The sequence below is a fragment of the Anomaloglossus baeobatrachus genome, chromosome 2 (genome assembly GCF_048569485.1).
Source record: "Anomaloglossus baeobatrachus isolate aAnoBae1 chromosome 2, aAnoBae1.hap1, whole genome shotgun sequence".
NCBI lineage: Eukaryota > Metazoa > Chordata > Amphibia > Anura > Aromobatidae > Anomaloglossus > Anomaloglossus baeobatrachus.
Window position 1 is genome coordinate 110,251,242 of NC_134354.1, and position 16,893 is coordinate 110,268,134.

Here is a 16,893-nt window from a genome sequence, read left to right on the forward strand (position 1 = left end):
TTTGTTACTTTTTACCATTCCCTCCTTCTGGCCAAATGTAGAATTTCTGAAAAACCCTTAAATTTGGACTCTTTGTGGGTTATTTTTAGGTACGGAGAGACGAGTACCCCCACTAAGTTTTTTTTAAAACCAGTGTTTCTCAACCTCTTTAAAGTAAGTACCCCCAGCGACAAGAAAATCCAATGCAATCCTTTATAAACGTTCATTGAAAATAGAGCTATGTTCACACTGATGTCAGAGGCTCCATTTATGTTTGACAGGAAGAATTCCAGGCAGTGGTAGGACTACCAAAGGAGAGTTGCTTTCAGAACGTTTTACATCTTCATTCTTCATTTTTATTTTTCATCAAAGCAGAACAATGAAAATGAAGGCAGTGATAAATCCGTCTCATAACACAAAAACACCATCGTGGTGTTCACCACTTCCGCTATACAGCGGGGGAAATCACGATCTATGCCAGCGCGACAATCACTCACAAACTGAGCAGACCGTCTACACTGAACACTAATGAAGGTCTATGTTAGATGGAAACGTGTTTTATCTGCTCAAGCTTTCTCAATTAAATACCAGTTTATTCAACTATTTGAGTGCCAACTATTTGCTTTTTGCTACATACGGGACTGGATTCTACTTGATCACCTACCAAACAGAAGTGCCGTATTTATACACAATACAAAAACACCCATTGACTGTAATGGGATCAGCTGCTGCAAAGCGCCTGCGTACCATGATTGTTATCTTATTAAAAGCAGAAAGGGGCAAAGGAGGGAAAAAGTAGTGACATGAAATAATTGATTTGGTCAAATATACACTATATTCTGTGATTAGGACACACTATTATATGAATACATATAAAATGCTTCCATTAGCATGGCAGTGTGACAATGGTGAGGGAAATTTGCAGCAACATGTTCCAGTGGCCACATCAGTAATTTGTGGCCACTGGATAGGTGCCCTGTAAACCACCTCCTACAGTGGCGTAACTTAAAGGTAAGGGACCCTAATACAAAACCTCCAGTGGGGCCTCAGATTATTGAACGTTTTTAATAGTATTAGCTATCTCATATAGGCCAAAGGAACCTTTTGGTCCCCCTAGGCTCCAGGGCTCGGATGCAATTGCAACCCCTCACATCCTACTTGACCGCATTCTCTGTTTGCCTTTTGATTAGCCGGCCTGGAGCCAGTTGAACTTGATGATGACAATGATGCTGCACAAGGACAAATAATCAAAAGAAGAACCGGCGGCAAGTAGAAGGCAGATGACTGCTATCCAGTCACCTTGAAATTCTGCCCTGCCCAGGATCCTAACAATCAATTTATGAATCTCTAGATCCAGTAGCTTAATAAAGCACTCATGTGGAGCATTTTGTTTATAAATTCTTGTAACAGGGAGCTACTCAGTTCAACTCTGTTGCATCAGGCTGATCAGGTTTGACATCACTTTTTTACGTCTCTTCTTGGCTATGTGATAGATATTAGTAATGATCGAGCACTAAAATACTCGGGTACTCTTTACTCGAATTGAGCATGTCAGACTTCTTTGGTGCTCGACTCGAGTAAAGATTATAATGGAAGTCAATGGGAAACTCGAGCATTTTTGCAGAAGACCCTGCTGAAATGGAAGGAAAGAGTGCTCAAATTGAATAGAAACAGCATGGAGAAGACACCTGAACACATCTCTGACTCCTGGGTTGCTGCTGGGAACAATGTTGTCAGAGTATTACGCCTCTTTTACAGAGTGACAATGAAAGATACAGAACCAAAGATAAAAAGGATTTTGCATATCCTAAGTGCTTGCCCTAAAAATGTTGCCATTTAGGGGTGGGCTTTCTGCAATCTCATGGCTGCGGCTGTCCCACTGTACTTGGTCCCCAGCTGCTACTCTATTTCCCAGTGTGCCGTCCCCAACTTACACTAGCACGTGTCCCACAACATCAGTCGTGCACTGACCAATTCAGTTAGGTTGCAGCAGCAGTAAGCCTAGAGAAGGACTGTAAAGCAATAAACCCTGCCTATATGCCTCTAATCCAAAATTATCCATTCACCACCAACTTTCCCTACACTAATTGCAGATAAGTGTAGTATTATTAGAAAATAGAATAGATTTGAATTAGCCCTGATAATAACTTTTGGGTTAACATAGCAGCAGCAAGATTTGTAACGTTTGAATCCCTGTCTACATGCATCTAATACACTATCCCTTCTCCAGCAACTTTCTCTACAGTAAATCTACTGTAGATAAGAGCGGTATTATGATAGAATAGAATAGATTTAGCAGCAGCAAGGTCTATAAGGGGTGCTTCACACACAGCGAGCTCGCTGCCGAGATCGCTGCTGAGTCACGCTTTTTGTGACGCAGCAGTGACCTCATTAGCGATCTCGCTGTGTGTGACAATGAGCAGCGATCTGGCCCCTGCTGCGAGATCGCTGCTCGTTACACACAGCCCTGGTTCGTTTTCTTCAAAGCCGCTCTCCTGCTGTGACACACAGATCGCTGTGTGTGACAGCAAGAGAGCGACAAATGAAGCGAGCAGGGAGCAGGAGCCGGCGTCTGACAGCTGAGGTAAGCTGTATCCAAGATAAACATCGGGTAACCAAGGTGGTTACCCGATATTTACCTTAGTTACCAGCCTCTGCAGCTCTCACGCTGCCTGTGCTGCCGGCTCCGGCTCTCTGCACATGTAGCTGCTGTACACATCGGGTTAATTAACCCGATGTGTACAGCAGCTAGGAGAGCAAGGAGCCAGCGCTAAGCAGTGTGCGCGGCTCCCTGCTCTCTGCACATGTAGCTGCATTACACATCGGGTTAATTAACCCGATGTGTACTGTAGCTAGGAGAGCAAGGAGCCAGCGCTCAGTGTGCGCGGCTCCCTGCTCCCTGCTCACACTGGTAACTAATGTAAACATCGGGTAACCATACCCGATGTTTACCTTAGTTACCAGTCTCCGCAGCTTCCAGACGGCGGCTCCGTGCAAGCGCAGCGTCGCTTGCACGTCGCTGCTGGCTGGGGGCTGTTCACTGGTCGCTGGTGAGATCTGCCTGTTTGACAGCTCACCAGCGACCATGTAGCGATGCAGCAGCGATCCTGACCAGGTCAGATCGCTGGTCGGATCGCTGCTGCATCGCTAAGTGTGAAGGTACCCTAAGGCTAGAATGCCTATCTACATGCCTCTAATACACTATCCCTTCTCCAGCAGCTCTCACTACACTAATTGCAGCTAAGAGCAATATAATTAGAAAATGGAATAGATTTGAATTAGCCCTGAAATGGACTTTTGGTTTAACGTAACAGCAGCAAGGAATGTAAGGCAATAATCAATTCCTAGATACCTCTAATACACTATCCCCTCTCCACCAGCTCTCTCTAATCTAATTGCAGCTGAGAGCGGTAATATTAGAAAATAGAAAAGATTTGAATTATCCCTGAAAAGGACTTTTGGGTTAGTGCAGCAGCAACAAGGTCCGTAAAGCTATAATCCCTGAATACGTGCTTCTAATACACTATCTCTTCTCCAGCAGCTTTTCCTACACTAAATGCAGATACAAGCGGTATTATTATAAAATATTATAGATTTTTTTTTACATAGCAGTAACAAGGTCTATAAGGTTAGAATCCCTGATTAAATGTCTCTAACATACAATTCCATCTTCTGCAACTTTCCCTACACTAGTTGCAGCTAAGAGCGGTATTATTAGAAAATATAATAGAATTTTAAAGTTGCAGCAGCAAGGAGTGTATGGCTAGAATCACTAATACACTATCCCTTCTCCAGCAGAAGCTCTCCCTACACTATTTCCAAGTACAGTGCGCTGAGCATAGTGTCACTGGGTCTTATATAGACCCAATGACGCAATGTGGTAGGCCAATCACCGTAATGCCAGTAGCCAACATGGCTAAAGGCTGCTTTACACGCTACGATATCGCTAAAGCGATGTTGGTGGGGTCACGGATTTTGTGACGCACATCCGGCCGCGTTAGCGATGTTGTTGCTTGTGACAGCTATTAGCGATTTTGAATCGTTGCAAAAATGTTCAAAATCGCTAATCGTTTACATGCTAATCTCAATTATCGTTGCTGCTGCAGCAGCGATGTTGTTCATCGTTCCTGCAGCAGCACACATCACTGTGTGTGACACCGCAGGAACGAGGAACCTCACCTTACCTGCGTCCCACCAGCAATGCGGAAGGAAGGAGGTGGGCGGGATGTTTGTGCCGCTCATCTCCGCCCCTCCGCTTTGATTGGGCAGCCGCTTAGTGACGTCGCTATGACGCAGAACACACAGCCCCCTTAGAAAGGAGGCGGTACGCCGGTCACAGCGACGTCGCCATGCAAGTAAGTAGTGTGACGGGTCCGTGAGATTTTGTGCGCCACGGGCAGCGATATGCCCGTGTCGCACAAATGAAGGGGGCGGGTACGCACGCTAGCGATATCAGTACCGATATCGCAGCGTGTAAAGCGGCCTTAAGGCATTACTGTGATTGGCAAGCAATCCCTGCATTAACCCAAATAAAAAATACAGAATCTGCAAACTTTCATAAAATCTTCATTTTATTTGATTCCATGGAAAAATTAACAACATAGATATAGGTCGGTCCCAGTCTACACGTTTCGAATGATAATGCTCTTAATCATGATTGGTCATGATTAAGAGCTTTATCACTTCAAAAGCGTAGACCGGGACCAACCTGTAGCTATGTTTTTAATTTTTCTATGGAATCAAATAAAATGAAGCGTTTATGAAAGTTGGTGGATGCTGGTTTTTCTATTCAGATTACTGTGACCAGGAGCCAGCTTGTTTCCGTGCACCGCTTTTCCTTGGAACGTCCCAGATGGTTGAATTGGTGAGATGATGCATGTTTTTCTCTTTAGGCCATCCCTGCATGTTTAATGGCTTAAAAAAGCTGTGAAACGTGCAGGGCGTGGACTCAAGCATTGCACCCGAGCACAAGTATACTTGATCAAATACTGAGCGTGTCGAGCTCAGTATTTGCACCCTCTATAATTCTCCATGATGTATAATGCACCCCCCATAGCCCTCCATATATTATAATGTAACCCCATAGGCCACCATATCATATAATGCACATTTGGACACCAATGTACTCACTGATTTACAAAAAAAAAAAATTACCTCTTATCGGTCCCCCACTGCTCCAGTCTGTATGTGAGCTTTCTGTAGCTCTGCACAGCTCATGGGCCCCATAGCAGCTACATACTAGTCCACTGGTTGTTCCCTTGACTGCAATACAACATGCAACTCCCTGCAATGTGTTCACAGGGAAATCATATGGAGAAAATATATATATATCTATGTCTTCCATTTATCATCTGTTATATAGTGCATTAGAACTCAGCCAATTTCTTTTATTGCAACAATATAATGATGGATTTGTAGAAAGTTTCAAGGTCCAAAAAGCTAATATCAATCAAATCCTTTTTATCCCAAGCCAGTCAACAACATGAGTAAGCATATTTTTATATTAAATATTAAGCATTGAAATTCCAAGGTTTAGATAAAGGTGATGTGATTCTTAAGAAGAACATGTTACATTTGGGGTTATGAGTAGAGAATGTAGAGAATTTAGAGAAGAGTTCAATGTTAGGGCTTATCTTTTTATTCTATAAATTTTACTAATATTGGCAATGTTGTAATACAGTTTTAAACAGTGATTAGTCTTATTCCATAACTTTTATACGCCATAATAGAACCACTTAAGTAAAGAGAACTGACAATCCATAATTACTTTAAGACATGAAAGGCCAGTCAATTTGGAAAATTGCTAGAACCTTGAAGGTATCTTCAATTGCAGTCATGAAAACCATCCATCGCTTTGATGAATCTAGCTCTCATGAGGACCATCCAAGGAAAGACTACCAAGAGAAAGGTGCCATGGAAAAAAAACAAGAATTACCCTACTGCAGAGGATACATTTTTCAGAGTTCTCAACTTCAGAAACCGCAAATTGACAGCACCTGTGATGCTAGTCACTACTTACAGACAGTATGGAAAGAAGGGTAGTCAAGTCACAGGCAGAAGGTCAGAATTCCAGGAGAGTACATATTAGATTCAGGGAACAGACAGAGACGTGGTCAGTTAATGGTCTGAGGTCAGAAGCTAGGAGCTAATGACAAGAACAGGGGAGTAGGCAGAGAAGGGTCAATAAACAGTCTGGGGTCAAAAGCCTAGATCAGAACACAAGCACAAACACAAGCCAAGAGCACAACTGTAGAACCAGAGAGTAAGACTGGCAAGGTTCTAGGAGAGCATGCTCAGTAATGAAACAGAGCAATTACCAGGAATGTGGAGCACCTGATTTAGCGCCTCCCAGAACCAGCATGGAATCCTGTGCTGTCAAATAACCTGTCAGCTAGTTCTCATAGAAACACAGCAGAGCATCTCCAAATGCAAGATACTCTGCACAAAGGAGACATGGAACTGCCGGCTCAAGAGAGCGCGGCAGAGTATCACCAGTGTGCAAGATGCTCCGCACAATGGAGCTCTGACAGCACCTAAGATAACAGCGCTCATAAATGATACACAGACATTATATCAGAGACACGTCTCAACATTACATGTCCAGGAGACTGCAAAAGGAGGCCTTTATAGTTAAATTGCTGTGAAGAAATGTTTACTAATGACTAGAAAAAGGAGTGGACACTAGATCAGTGGAAAGGTGGACATCTGTATTGCGGTGGCCTCAAAATTTGAGATTTTTGGTACGGACCACCAAGTCTGATGAAAAAAAGGTAAGTGGGTGATTTCTATGTTTGTTTTTCCCACCATGATGAATAAAAGAGGAGGTAGGATAGTGTAGGGATGCTTTGCTGATAACACTGTTCGTAATTTCGTGTGAAATGACACGCCGTCCATCTGGTTTACACTTATTGGTACAATCATTTGTGTCGCAATGGGATAATTACCCAAAACACGATTACAGTTTATGTAAAAGTTATGTGAGCAAGAAAGTGAGGGATGGAGTATTGCGTCAGATACATGGCCCCCACAATCCCACAACCTCAAAATAATTGAGAAGGTTTGGGATGAGACTGTTGGAAAGCTACTTCAAGTGACCTGATAAAGCTGCTTGAGAGAATACCAAGGAGTTCGAAAGTTATCATCAACATAAAAGGGGGGTACGTTGAGGAATCTAAGGTTGTTAAGGTTTTGAAATCCAAGAAAGTAAAGTTTATAAAATCGGCAGCTTCTTGAGCGACAGCAGCTGAGGAGCAGATAATATCTGGGGGGTATTCATAGTTATCCCCTCCCCCTGTTAGAATTAGCATAAGTATGATACAATTGATTTAACTTTTCCCTACCAGGATCTGTGTGAGGTCATACTCATGTGACCTGGTATCCAGCATTGCTGTCTGAAGCCCCGCCCCCTCTGGTCACATGGATATGACCTCACCACAGGTCCTGCTAGGTTGATTGTATAATGCTTATGCTAATTCTAACAGGAGGAGGGGATAACTATAGACCAGATATTATCTGCTTCTCAGCTGCTGTCACTCAAGAATCTGCCAATTTATAATCTTTACTTTCTTGGATTTCAAAACCTAAGCATCCGAGCTGACCACAAAATGTATGTAAAGAATCAGCCTGATAGTGCCAGTATAGCACTGGCTTTAGCTTATATACGAAAATCCTGGTGATTGGTTCCTTTTAATTGATTTGCTGCATCTTTAAGTCCTTTGGAGCCTTGTGCAACAGGAAAATATGTCATTACCTTTTTGTACAAATAATGTCACGGGGTGTTAGGGTATAAGAAGGGACTGGGGCTCCTAATCTGGCCCTCAGTCTAGGGGGCCCTATCTCTCCCTGATTCCAGAGATACCTCTGATGATGAAGATATCTGTCTGTGCCACCTTCCTTGCCATGCTGTTCGACTGCTCTGATCTAATACCCCCTCTATTCAACCCCAGGGGAGGGCCAGGACAAGAGTAGTTGAACCCACAGTAATGGACAAATGGGGAAACCAAAACTCTATAACACAGCTAGCACACACAGAGATATAAGACAATACGTGATAACGAGGAAATAAACATATGGGAGAAAACAATCAGACAACGAGAGGGTTTCCACAGCACACCAAGCAGCATGCAGTAAATCAGCAACTGGAACACAACAGCACACACACCGGATTAGCAAAAACTATAGTTGGCATGGGAAGACAGGTTCCTCCATCTTAAAAAGGTGGGGAGTAACTGTGATAGGTCTCCTGAAACATACGATCCAAAAAGTAACCAGCAGGCTAGCAGACATTAACTCCTGCAAGCAAGACCACTAATAAGCACACAGCTGGTAAACGCCCAAGCCTGGCTATGCAACTCAGAAACTCCAGAGAAAGCATATTACAGAGGGTCAGAGTCTGTAGTCTGAACAGCGTCTGATGCCTCCATGACACTCAACGAGTTTAGAGCCAAACACCTTGTGACACAAAAGGCTCAAGACAAATATTGCAACTGCTTTTATTCTAGCAAACTGGCATAGAGGGCATAATTATTTATTTCCATAATAAACTTTGCACATGTAATAGACTATACTTTTGTAGAGTAATCAATAGAATTTCCAGTAAATTTCATCTATTGCTCACTGTTAAATAAGGTCTTTCATTGCTCCTGACATTCCTGTTCCAGTAACTAATTGGACTCTCCTTTAATTCTGGATCATCTTTTCTTATAACTGTGTTGCGCTGTTCTTCTTTTATTCTTATTAATAATTAACAGCAGGTTATTTCCAGTTGGGGGTGAGTATCTACAAAGTTGGACATTGTCCAGTAAGTATTGCCAGTAGCCATTATATGTTAACAGGATTTTTAAAATTTGCATTTATAAAATTATGATATCCAAAGGTGGCTATGAATTAGCAAAGAGGCTGAAATGAAAAATAATGAAATGTTCAAATCAGATGCTTGCTTAAGAGTTAGTTGCACAGGACATTTCTGTCTATTCTGAGAATCTGTTTCTGTTGAAACTCTGCTCCTGCTAAAATACTTACCGTAAGGCACAGTACGCATGCTGTGGGTTTGTTTACGCATTTTTGAGCGCTTTTTCGAGTGCAGTTTTGGTCTTAAAACTGCATGAATTTCCTTCCCCAGCTAAGTCTATGAGATTTCATTTTTGCTGTGCACATGTTGCAGGTTTTTTTGGCTGCATCTTTGTGGTGACCACCAAGATTCAGCATGTCAATTATTTCTGCTTTTTTGCCAGCATTTTTGAGCCTTTCTAGTCAATAGATTTGACTTAAAAAATGCATTGGGCAAAAATGCGGTAAAAAATGCATCAAAGCGCATCAAAAAAACGCATTATAACGCATGCATTTCTTGGATGCGTTTTTGCCAAAACGCTGCATCTTTGTGGTCATCACAAAGATGCAGTGTGCACACATAGCTGTTACGGGGGGCTGTCTGATAATAACTTAAAGGAGTATCAGACAGTCAGGGTCCACCGTGCAAAGACTCTGCTGCAGACTATGGCAGAGGGCAATACCTCTGTTAACTCACAGAAGGATATAATAAGTAAGTAAAGCAATTCCTCCCTTACTTGGAGGGTGTGTGGAATGATCTCTGTTAATAATCACAGAGACAAAGACAATGTGTGCGAAATGGCACCTACCTAGGTCCGCTCTTCTAGTGGTGCAAAAGAGACGAACAGCAGCGTAAGCCGCACAAAGCTCCTACCTGCGTTCGCTCCACTAGTGTGCGAGGACACGAACCACTAGATATGGCACCTGCCTAGGTCCGCTCTTCTAGTGGTGCAAAAGAGACGAACAGCAGCATAAGCCGCACAAAGCTCCTACCTCTGTTCGCTCCCCTAGTGTGCGAGGATACGAACAACTGCCAGACGCAGTATAAGGAACGTTACCCTAGCGGCAACGTCCACCTACGAGTCGAATCACAAGGCCCAGCCAGACCATGTGCCTCAGGCACCTGCCTATGTCCGCTCCCCTAAGAGGTAAGGATACGGACAGCAGCCGAAGCTGTAAGGTATAAGAACGCTACCCTGCTGGTAGCGCTCACCTTGCATAGACAGAGGAATGCCTAGAGGAACGTGCACAGGGCGTCTACCCTCATGCATGAACCAAGAGGACTGAGCGCCATGCGGCGTGTGTCAGGGTCTTATATAGACTCTGTGCCTCATCCAAGATGGAGGACACCAGAGCCAATCGGCTGCCAGAACGACAAGAGTGACGTCATGCTGGCCTATCACCGAGCAAGGCGTCACAAGCACATGACCAGCGACCAATTGGCATAGAAGGTGTCAGAGACATGTGACCTCGTGTCAGCGATGATGTCACCCGCACATGTGCAATGGCTCCAAGATAGGACTTAGTCTCCAGCGCTCGCACATGTGCAGTAGCAAGAAATCTGGACTTAGTCTCCAGCGCTCGCACATGTGCAGTAGCAAGAAATCTGGACTTAGTCTCCAGCGCTCGCACATGTGCAGTAGCAAGAAATCTGGACATAGTCTCCAGTGCTCGCAGCAACCGTAACAATAGCCTAAGGGCTCACTCACTCTGGCGATGATTCCCTCATGCGAGAGAATTGGATGCATAATGTAAATGACACTTGACTCAAATTCTCCTCCGGGTGTAAGCCGAGTGTTATTTACTGTGATCGGATTCTTTGGCATGCGAGAATCGGTGCACAGGTGCGGAAAGGTTGAGGAGAACTTTATTTCTCCATCTTCTCCATTGTCTAACAGCACTTGGATGTCATCTGAGTGTAGCCCAATGTTTTGCACTCGCCCCCTTGACTTGAATGAGTGTGCGCTGTCCGATATATGCTACTAATCACAGCATGCAGAGACTGCTTTCCCATGTTAAATCGGCATGACAAAAAAAAGCGCTGGTGGGCACTGCCCCGTAGTATAACATTGGAGCGAGTGCTATCTGATAAAACATCAGATAGCAGTCGTCTGATGTATACTTCAGTGTGAGCGAGCCCTAAAGGGAATCTGCCATCTGATACATGCTGCCCAAACTGCGTTTGCAGCCAGGTTTATATTTCTCTGAAACACTCCGGCATTTCAGAGAAAATATATGTTAAAGATCCAACAGAGAACTATAGCGGGAGACCTGACTAATTCCCCTCCTCCCCTAACCATTTCTTCCCAGAGTCGCCACTAGTGATGGACAGGTCTGTTTCTCGTGCATACAATCACCTCTTGTCAGATTTAAAGTCTATCTTTTCTGAAAACTCTGGTAGCTACAGTGCCTACAAGTAGTATTCAACCCCCTGCAGATTTAGCAGGTTTGATAAGATGCAAATAAGTTAGAGCCTGCAAACTTCAAACAAGAGCAGAATTTATTAACAGATGCATAAATCTTACAAACTAACAAGTTATGTTGCTCAGTTAAATTTTAATAAATTTTCAACATAAAAGTGTGGGTCAATTATTATTCAACCCCTAGGTTTAATATTTTGTGGAATAACCCTTGTTTGCAATTACAGCTAATAATCGTCTTTTATAAGACCTGATCAGGCCGGCACAGGTCTCTTGAGTTATCTTGGCCCACTCCTCCATGCAGATCTTCTCTAAGTTATCTAGGTTCTTTGGGTGTCTCATGCGGACTTTAATCTTGAACTCCTTCCACAAGTTTTCAATTGGGTTAAGGTCAGGAGACTGACTAGGCCACTGCAACACCTTGATTTTTTTCCTCTTGAACCAGGCCTTGGTTTTCTTGGCTGTGTGCTTTGGGTCGTTGTCTTGTTGGAAGATGAAATGACAACCCATTTTAAGATCCTTGATGGAGGAGCGGAGGTTCTTGGCCAAAATATCCAGGTAGGCCGTGCTATCCATCTTCCCATGGATGCGGACCAGATGGCCAGGTCCCTTGGCTGAGAAACAGCCCCACAGCATGATGCTGCCACCACCATGCTTGACTGTAGGGATGGTATTCTTGGGGTCGTATGCAGTGCCATCCAGTCTCCAAACGTCACGTGTGTGGTTGGCACCAAAGATCTCGATCTTGGTCTCATCAGACCAGAGAACCTTGAACCAGTCTGTCTCAGAGTCCTCCAAGTGATCGTGAGCAAACTGTAGACGAGCCTTGACATGACGCTTTGAAAGTAAAGGTACCTTACGGGCTCGTCTGGAACGGAGACCATTGCGGTGGAGTACGTTACTTATGGTATTGACTGAAACCAATGTCCCCACTGCCATGAGATCTTCTCGGAGCTCCTTCCTTGTTGTCCTTGGGTTAGCCTTGACTCTTCGGACAAGCCTGGCCTCGGCACGGGTGGACACTTTCAAAGGCTGTCCAGGCCGTGGAAGGCTAACAGTAGTTCCATGAGCCTTCCACTTCCGGATGATGCTCCCAACAGTGGAGACAGGTAGGCCCAACTCCTTGGAAAGGGTTTTGTACCCCTTGCCAGCCTTGTGACCCGCCACGATCTTGTCTCTGATGGCATTGGAATGCTCCTTTGTCTTTCCCAAGTTGACCAAGTATGAGTGCTGTTCACAAGTTTGGGGAGGGTCTTAATTAGTCAGAAAAGGCTGGAAAAAGAGATAATTAATCCAAACATGTGAAGCTCATTGTTCTTTGTGCCTGAAATACTTCTTAATACTTTAGGGGAACCAAACAGAATTTTGGTGGTTTGAGGGGTTGAATAATAAATGACCCTCTGAATAAACTTTTCACAATTTAAAAAAAAAAAAAAGAAAAGAAATAACATTCTTTTTTTCTGCAGTGCATTTCACACTTCCAGGCTGATCTACAGTCCAAATGTCACAATGCCAAGTTAATTCCGAATGTGTAAACCTGCTAAATCTGCAGGGGGTTGAATACTACTTGTAGGCACTGTATATACCTTGATGCAATTGTGGTTTGGGCAGCATAAATCAGAGGTCTGGTTCCCTTTAAACACATGTGATGTGATATGTATAGTAGTGACATCTCTCCTTCCTCAAAATGGAGACAGAAAAGTGTAGGAATGGAGTGTAGAATTTTCAACAAGTCAAAGAAGGGTCCAACCAACAGCCATACTTCTCACCTATATATGATGCACCTTTGAATATCAGAAAAACATTGTTTCAAAAGGATACTAACATGTAGTCTATAATACACTGCACAACCCTGAACCTTGTGAGAAAGTGTACGGAATACAAAGTCTAGAGAGTTTATCTTGTACATAAACAATGGCCTCATTTAGTCCACGTGCACACGTTGAGTATTTGGTGACTTTTTTACCTCAGTACTTGAAGCCAAAACCAGGAGTGGAACCATCAGAGGAAATGTATAATAGACACACGGGCACCACTGCTGTATTTCTCAATCACTCCTGGTTTTGGCTGCAAATACTGAGGTAAAAAAACTCACCAAACACTCAACCTGTGCATGTGGCTTTACCGCGCCTGATCAATAATAACAACTAAAGGTTACAGACTGTACCAGAGATGTGGAAAAGTACTATAAAATATTACCTAAAGCAAGATATGTATAACACAGGGGAGGACATTTCATTTGTGCAACCTGTGCAGCTAGACAGAGGCCCAAGAGCTAAGGGACCCACTACTACCTCCAAAGCAAGTGGAATTATTCATTATGAAGAACTTGAAGAACTATTTGTTATTGGACTGCAAAGGGTCTATATATTGTTCTATTACAGGGGTTTCTTCTGTCTGTGTCTGCCATTAATATTTGTATGTCTATAAAATGTATATATATATATATATATATATATATATAGTCTGTATATATATATTTGTATGAAGAATTATAGAGGAAATCCAGCAAGGACTTGGTAGAGACAGGTGCTGCAGTAAAATTTCTTCTTTATTAGCAATTCCTTAAAAATACAACGACCCACAAGGCTCAGGAACAACAGTTAGTTGGCAGGAAAAAAAACGCAGATGGGACTACGCGTTTCGGCGGCCTAATCTGCCTTCCTCACAGTCCTAACCTAGTCTCGACCTGTTGCTGAGCCTTGTGGGTCGTTGTATTTTTAAGGAATTGCTAATAAAGAAGAAATGTTACTACAGCACCTGTCTCTACCAAGTCCTTGCTGGATTTCCTCTATAATTCTTCCTATTATTGGATATACTCCTATCCGTATACGTACATGACTCTTGTTATCGGGTGAGCTGAGCCCCAAGTGGCTCACATGCTGGAGCTGGACTTTTTTTCTAAAATATATATTTATATATATATATATATATATATATATATATATATATATATATATATATACACACACACATTATATATATTGTGACATTACACACAGTTCACACACTGTGTAATGGGGGTTTTACTCACTTAGCTGCGCCTTAGAGGTAGCACATAGGAGCACATTTATTTAAAAGTCAAGCAGTTTATTGCCACTACAGCATAAATTCCACTTGTGATACACATTACACATGGATTTCTGGTCTGTAACAGTCGTGGTTTCCCCACATAGGTTTGGACATGTCTCTCCCCAGAAGTATCCCACTGACCTAGGTCAGATGAAGAGAACCCTCTGTGTTCTCCCAGGGAGTCCCTTCAGAGAGGTTTCTATGCCTTTATCCTGAGTCCATCAGCCTCTTCACTCTCTCTCAGAGGCTGCTCCTCAGATACTCAGATTTCTGGTCTGTATTAGTCGTGGTAAGCCTGCTCAGGTTTGGATACTTACAGTATCCAAGTAGAGTTCCCACAGCCTCCACTGACTCACCTCCAGATGGTTGAAGCCAACCCACGCTTCCCTCAACTGGGTTCCTTCCAGTGGCTTCAACCTCTATGGGTTTAGCAGCCTCCCCACTATGGCTCAGAGGCTGCTTCTCACCCAGTGCTTCTGACACATATATACTCACTCTGACTACCATGTGCCAAACAACCTCAACCTCAATAAGACACATGTCAGACACACCCATAAGTGGGAAATAGAAAGAAATCAACCAGCTCTCCCGTTCCAAAAGGAAACTACAAACCCAGGAACGTGCACAGACAGGTTTTCTAGTCGGCCAGACTGCAATAATGAAGGAGGAGAAAAATCCAGCATCCAAGTCCAAGTGTTACTATAAAACTAATCCATTTAATAGATATGCATGAAAAAATACTTCCAGTGGTTTAAAATCAAGTGAACATAGCGGTAAATATATATTATGTGTTTCGGACGTTCCGTCCTTAGAATCATTCTATACCTCACTGACTTGAAACACACATTAAAAAGGGTAATCCACAAGAAATGATGTAACACAACCAGAGCAGATCCTTTTGGATCGGGTGAGCTGGTTACATTTTTTCTTTTTCTCATACTATTGAATGGCCAACCTTTTGCCATGCTCCCCTTTTTCTATAATATGAGCATTGTCAAAATATTTAATTTCTAAAGAATTTACCTTTCATTATGGAGACCACAGAAATAATATATATGGATGAATTTTTTAACTTAAACAACCAGACTCGTCTGAATAAGGCAGCTAATAAATTTATGAACAAACAACAGATTATTACTTCAGATGCATGTAGTTAATTGAATACACTCATGTGGGATCTAGAGAAATGTATGGCTACTCGACTTAGGGTGTGGTGGGATAATAAGACTCTCCAAGCTTATTTGGACAACAGCATGATCCCTATAGGACTAAAGGCTGCTTTACACGCAGCGACATCGCTAGCAATGTCGCTAGCGATAGCACCCGCTCCCGTCATTTGTGCATCACGGGCAAATTGCTTCCCGTGGCGAACAATATCGCCGGTACGCATCACACATACTTACCTTCTTAACGACGTTGCTGTGGCCGCCGAACAACCTCTTTTTTAAGGGGGCGGTTCATTCGGCATCACAGCGACGTCACTCAGCGGGCCACCAATAGAAGCGGAGGGGCGGAGAGCAGGCTCATGAACGACACTCCCACCTTGTTGCCGGAGGACGCAGGTACGCTGTTGTTCGTCGTTCCCGGGGTGTCACACGTAGCGATGTGTGCTGACTCTGGAACGATGAACAACCTGCATCGTGAACGAGCAACATAGTTACATAGGTCTTTTTTCAACCTAAGTAACTAAGTCCATCTAGTTCAACCTTCCTCCACCAGTTCTACATTTGGTCTCTAAGTCATTTATAACCAACAATGTTTTGTGTACTGAGGAAATCATCCAGCCCTTTTTTAAAAGCTGTTATAGTATCTGCCATTACTACGTCTTGTGGTAGGGCATTCCACAGTCTGATTGCTCTAACTGTAAAGAACCCTTTCCTATTTAGCTGTATGATTTTCTTTTCTTCCACTCGCAGTGAGTGCTCCCTGGTCCTTAGTATTGTCTTCGGAAGAAATAAGTCATGTGCCAGTCCTTTATATTGACCACACATGTATTTATAGATATAAATGAGATCTCCTTTGAGACTTCTTCTTTCTAAGCTAAACATATCTAACTTTTTCAACCTGTCATCATACGGGAGGCCTTCCATTCCTTGTAGTAGTCTAGTTAGCCGCCTTTGAACTGACTCTAACTTCTGAATGTCCTTTTTAAAATGTGGAGCCCAAAACTGGATCCCATATTCCAGATGTGGCCTTACAAGTGATTTATAGAGGGGTAACAATACGTTGGGATCACGGGATCTAATCTCTCTTTTTATACACCCTAAAATTTTGTTTGCTTTAGCAGCTGCTACTTGACATTGAGTGCTGCTGCTCAGCTTATTTGTAATGAGAATACCCAAGTCCTTCTCCTGTTCTGTAGTCCCGAGTTTACTTCCATTTAATGTATATGCAATTATAGGATTGCTCCGTCCTAGTGCATTACTTTACATTTATCAAATTAAATCTCATTTGCCAAGTATCTGCCCATTCTGACATCTTATTCAGATCTTTTTGTAATATTGTACTATCAAGGTCAGTTTTTAATATCCTACATAGTTTGGTGTCATCAGCAAAGACTGACACTTTACTATCAATCCCATCCACAAGGTCA

The 16,893-nt window shown here is 43.0% G+C and overlaps 1 protein-coding gene across 1 annotated transcript in view; it reads right to left on the minus strand.

Moving 5' to 3' along the window:
• SLC13A2 (solute carrier family 13 member 2) overlaps positions 1 to 16,893 on the minus strand; it is a 121,849-nt gene that overhangs the window by 70,615 nt on the left and 34,341 nt on the right. The gene's annotated exons all lie outside the window — the stretch shown is intronic.